The following is a 5,978-nucleotide window of genomic DNA, read 5'->3' as shown; positions in this document are numbered from 1 at the left end:
ATTCTGTGTCTAACACCCTTGCTTGTCAGTTACCTACCATGGTAAGCTCCTTTCAGCCTGGTACTGTGTTCCATCTGGTTTCCTTTATGAAATCATAAAAACAAAATTCGCTTAATTTTGCACTACCTTCTGGGACTTTCAAGCAGCACAGTTGATGCAGTGTGTATCTATTTGTATACATATATATGTATAGGCATATATATGTAACATAAACAAATGTGCATTACAAAAACAATTCAATGACTTTTTTAAAAATTGAGAACTTAGGGGCACCTGGGTGGCTCAGTTGGTTAAGCATCCAACTTTGGTTCAGGTCATGATTACACAGTTTGTGGGTTCGAGTCCCATGTCAGGCTCTGCGCTGACCTCTCAGAGCCTGGAGCCTGCTTCATATTCTGGTCTCTCTCTACCCCTCTTCTGCTTGTTCTCTCTCTCTCTCTCTCTCTCTCTCTCTCTCTCTCTCTCTCAAAAATAAACATTAAAAAATTTTGAGAGCTTTGTGACACTTTTTTTACTGTCTATTTTTGAGTGAGAGAGGGCACAAGTAGGGGAGAGAGGCAGAGAGAGAGAGGGAGACACAGATATCAACCTGCAGGAAACCCTCTCAGATGATAGGAAACTGGAACTACCCAGCAATAGCATCGTCACGATGGGTCTGCCCAGGGTAGGGGTGAAGGGGAAGGCGAGGAGGAGGAGTCCAGAGGCAAGAAAATGTTACTCACATGGCCCAGACAAGAATGAGATAACCTCCTTCTTTTTTAACTTTACCTACTCTGTGAAGACAATAAAAATCTCTTTCTGCTTTTCCATTACCCATTGTTAACATCAAATATATAAGCAGTAGACATCAGGTCTGTGTTGGAGCAAATGGCTGGCCTGAAGAGGAATGCCTTATGTACTTTGAGGATGGTGCTGGGACTTAAGACTTAAAAGTTATGTTGAATATTCAACATTGCTCATGCCCAGTTGGATTGAAAAAGCAAAAATCCTTAAGTGATTAGTGGCCTCAGCTTCCTTCTCTGCAAATGCATATTTTTGGGAAAAAATGCCTCTTTCTAACTGGATAGAGCATGGAGGAACCTCAAACAATTTCATTAATCAATGTGCCATTCATCTTTGTATTATGAAGGCTAATTATGGCTTAACTCAGGACTTGTGTTTTAGAATTCAGTGTCAGCACATGAAAGAGTTATGAAAAGGGCTTGGAAAAGTGTACTGTTGTTTCTTTTATACTTATAGGCTCTGATCATTTTAATCAGCGATAAGACGCCTTGTTGAAAACAATTAGCTCTGGCAGTACATGGATACACAGAACGTTACATTGTAAACGTGTTCGTTTTCTTCTTCCTTGCCACATGTGGTAGACAATCCAGACAATACAAGCAGGTGGAAGATGATGCTAGGTAATCTGAGGGCATTATTACAGACTGAGGCTGGGGAGATTTTTGTCCTTTTGACAAATCGAAAGAAGCTGGCAGAACAAATCTTTTTCAGGAGTGCATTTTCACTTAGCTGTCCCCTAAGTGGAAATGCATTACCCCTAGAAAGAAAAATCAAAGTTCTGCAACGGACGAAGATAAAATGGCCAATTTGGCTCCCAGCAATACATGCTTGACAGCTACCAGAGTTCCAGGAAAAGAAAACAAAAAAATTAAATTTGACAGAAATGAAGAGGAGGAAAAAAGGAAGAATTTTTTCCAGTGAATGTCTCAATGTCTTTGAAGAGATTTTAGGGCAATTCAGTAACAGGTCACTTAGATGTCACCCCCATTTTATCCTGTAGACAAGAGTGTTATCTTAATGGAGCTGCCACCCTAGGCACCACAGGTGGGGTCTACACATGTAGACTACAGATTGATTACGTGACGACTTGCTCAAGACAACCTAAGAACAAACGTGAGCAAAGACCTGCCTCGAAATGAATTGTACAGCTTTTCATCAGCCCTCATTTCTGCACTCAGGAATGCACTTCTGGGGCACCTGGGAGGCTCACTCGGTTAGGTGTCCGACTTTGGCTCAGTTCATGATCTTATGGTCCACATCAGGCTCTGTGCTGACAGCTCAGGGCCTGGAGCCTACTTTAAATACTGTGTCTTCCTCTCTTTCTGCCCCTCCCTGCTCACTCTGTATCTCTCTGTCTCTCTGTCTCTCTCAAAAATAAGTAAACATTAAAAAAATTAAAGTAATTGGGAAAGATGTACCAAAAGCCTCAAAAACGTCCATAGCCATTGACTCAGTAATTCCTCTTCTAGAAATTGTCTCCAAAGAAGTCATCAGGGGCGCCTGGGTGACTCATTCAGTTAAGCGTCCAGCTTCCGGCTTCCACTCAGGTCATGATCTCCCGGTTCGTGGGTTCGAGCCCCGCGTCGGGCTCTGTGCTGACAGCTAGCTCAGAGCCTGGAGCCTGCTTCAGATTCTGTGTCTCCCTCTCTCTCTGACCCTCCCCTGCTCTCGCTGTCTCTCTCTCTCAAAAAAAAAAAAAACAACCCATAAAAAAACCCCAAAGAAGTCATTAGTACACAGTCTAAGATGAGAAGCATACAGTGGTGGTTATAGAATATGGACTCTAGATTCAAATGCTGGCTACTCCGCTTACCAATAATACAACCTTGTGCAAACTCCTGAACCTCACTTTCCACATTTTAATAGGGATCATAGTATTTATGTATAAAACTCTTGTGAGGCTTAAATGAACCAATATGTGAACTACTTGACACTTGGTAAACACAAAAATGTTAAAGATTTATCAATAAAGCAAAATAAAGTGCAAATATCAAAAACCTCTGGCAACAATATGTGGTGTCTAGAAGCAGTATGTGGCCACACAAAGGGTGGCAGGAACTGCTAGCCGACCCTCAGTATCTGCCTTTTCCTTCCATGGAAGGAGAAACGAAAGAAGTAGAAACACTGGTTTTTAGCAGGGCAGAGAATCACTTAAAATAAATACATTTCCCGTCCTTCCTTGCAGCTAGTTAGAGCCAAACGACCAGTCTCGTCAACGGGATGAGAGCAGAAGCGAGAGGCATACGTTCTGGGTTGTGTCCTTAAAGATTAGGGGTGTGTCTTCCCTGTCTGCTTTCCCTTCTTTCTCGTGTTCACATCAACGTGGCGGTGAGGCATCTTGGATGGTGCAGATGAGGGCCGCCCCGGGGTTGGCAGAGCTATATAATAATGGGGCGTAAGCGTCTAAGCCCCTGGCTCCAAGGGCCACCACAGAGAAACAAATTTCTATCTTGTTGAACTCACTCTTACTTTGTGTCTCTTTCACAATGGCCAACCCTGTTTCCTATTAGCCCACAGAAATATTATGCAACTATTTTAAATGATGCTTTGAGGAGCAGTCTGAATGTCACAAAAGGATGTTTATGATACAGTAAATGGGAAAAAAGTGGATACTAAATTGTATATATAATATGATCTAAGCAATTCCTTAAAAATTCATGGTTAAAAACATTGGAAAGAACTATGCCAAAATAGACTGATGTTTGAATATTTTCTTTCTACTTGTCCATACTTTGTCAAATTTTCTGCGGTACGCATTTGACAGGTTGATAATTAAGAGACAAGAAGGTGTAAGAATTCTAGCCACCTCTATTTCAAGACGAAGCTGCCCCAGCTGCCAGAAAAAGTCCTTCCTCTTCGGCACTCATGGGTCATTTCATCCCTGACTCTGTTATACCGCACGCAAGCTCCCTGTCTTATGTAACTTTGTGTTGCTCAGAATTTCACCTCTGATAGACAACAGGTATCTGATGGATAAATCACAACTAGAAGGGCTGCAATGTTTATAAATGCAGCCAACTTAAAGCAATAACTTGGCTGCTTTATTTATACTTTACTTGTATTACCAGCAAATTAGTCATAATCCATTGTATCTAGTTTATCTTCCAGTATTAAATGTAAGAACAACACAAAAGTTATTGTAGCTGCATTTAAATTTTACACATTTTTCTTTCTTAATATTTGCCACCATCCTATTAAGCATGTATTATTATCCCCATTTTACAGATTTCAAAACTGAAGCTCAGAGCACTTATTTGTCCTGGATCATGGAACTACCAACTGATAGGGCCGAGACTGTCATATAGATCTTTCTGACTTTACCACATTGTCTTACATAACGTCTTTTTACCCAAACATTTATTTTAGTGTATGCTTTGAACCTTTTACCTCAGAAAATAGCAGTTCCAGTGATATATAATATGTATGTGGATATATTAAATGCTAATATATTCCCTTTTTTGCTAACTAGTTTTTAGTTAAAAAGGAAAACATGCTGCAGCCTAATCATGAGAAAAACACCAGACAAATCCCAATAAGAGACATTATATTGACTAGTAGCCATTACTGACTAGAACTTACTGAAATTGTCAAGGTCATCAAAAACAAGGAAAGTCTGAAAAACTGTCACAGCCAAGAGGAGCCTAAGGAGACAGGACAACCAAAGGTAATGTGAGATCCTAGATGGGATCTTGGAACAGAAAAACTACATTAGGTAAAAAAGAAAGCAATTCAAATAAAGTATGTAAGCAGTGTATCAATATTGGCTCATTGTGACAAGTTGTGGAAAAGGTACCATACTAATAATATAAGATGCTAATAATAGGGAGACCTGGATATAGGTATATGAAAACTCTGAGCCATATTTGTAAGTTTTCTGTAAATCTAAAACTATCTTAAATTTAAAAGGTTTTTTATATTTTACTTATTTATTTATAATTCCAGTATACTTAACATACAGTGTTATATTAGTTTCAGGTTTACAATATAGTAATTCAACTGTTCTGTACATTACTTAGTGCTCATCATGGTTAAGTGTGCTCTTCATCCCCTTCACCTACACACCCATCCCTTCACCCACTTGCCCTGTCTGTTCTCTATGGCTAAGAGTCTGGGTGTTGGTTTGTCCCTTGTTTTGTTTCTTAAATTTCACATATGAGTGAAATCATATGGTGTTTGTCTTTCTCTGTCTGACTTATTTCACTATCATTATACTCTCTAGTCCAAACATACTGTTGCAAATGGCAAGATTTCATTCATTTTTATGGCTGAGTAATATTTCACTGTGTATATATACCACATCTTTATCCATTCATCTATTGATGGACACTCAGGCTGCTTCTATAATTTGGCAATCATAAGTAATGCTACAGTAAATATAGGGGTGTGTATATCCTTTTTAATTCATGTTTTCACATTCTCTGGGTAAGTTCCGAGTAGTGCTGTTTCTTAGATCATATGGTAATTCTATTTTTAACTTTTTGAGGAACCTCCACACTGTTCTACCCAGTGGCTGCACCAGTTTGCATTCCCACTAACAGTGCAATAAGGTTCTCTTTTCTCCACTTCCTCCCCAACACTCGTTTCTTGTGTTTTTGATTTTAGCCATTCTGACAGGTGTGAAGTGATATCTCATTGTGGTTTTGATTTGCATTTCCCTGATGAGCAATGTTGAACATTTTTTCATGTATCTGTTGGCCATCTGTAATGTACATCTTCTTTAGAGAAGTGTCTGCTCATGTCTTCTGCCTGTTTTTTTTTTTTTAGTTGGATTGTTTCTCTGGTGTTGAGTGGTATAAGTTATTTATCTATTTTAGATACTAACCCTTTGTTGGATATGTCATTTACAAATATCTTCTCCCATTCAGTAGGTTATCTTTTAGTTTTATTAATTGTTTCCTTTGCTGTGTTAAAGCTTTTTGTTTTGATGTAGTAGTCCTAATAGTTTTGTTTTGGGGGGTTTTTTTATATGTTTGTTTGTTTTTGTTTTTATTTTGCTTTTGTTTGCCCAGCCACAAGAAACATATCTAGAAAAATGCTGCTATAGCCAATGTTAGAGAAATCATTGCCTGTGCTCTCTTCTAGGATTTTTATGGTTTCAGATATCACCTTTAGGTCCTTACTCCACTCTGAGTTTATTTTTGTATATGGTGTAAGAAAGTGGTCCAGTTTCATCTTTTTGCATGTTGTCTACAACC

Source organism: Suricata suricatta, chromosome 6 (assembly GCF_006229205.1).
Source record: "Suricata suricatta isolate VVHF042 chromosome 6, meerkat_22Aug2017_6uvM2_HiC, whole genome shotgun sequence".
NCBI lineage: Eukaryota > Metazoa > Chordata > Mammalia > Carnivora > Herpestidae > Suricata > Suricata suricatta.
This window is presented reverse-complemented; position numbering follows the sequence as displayed.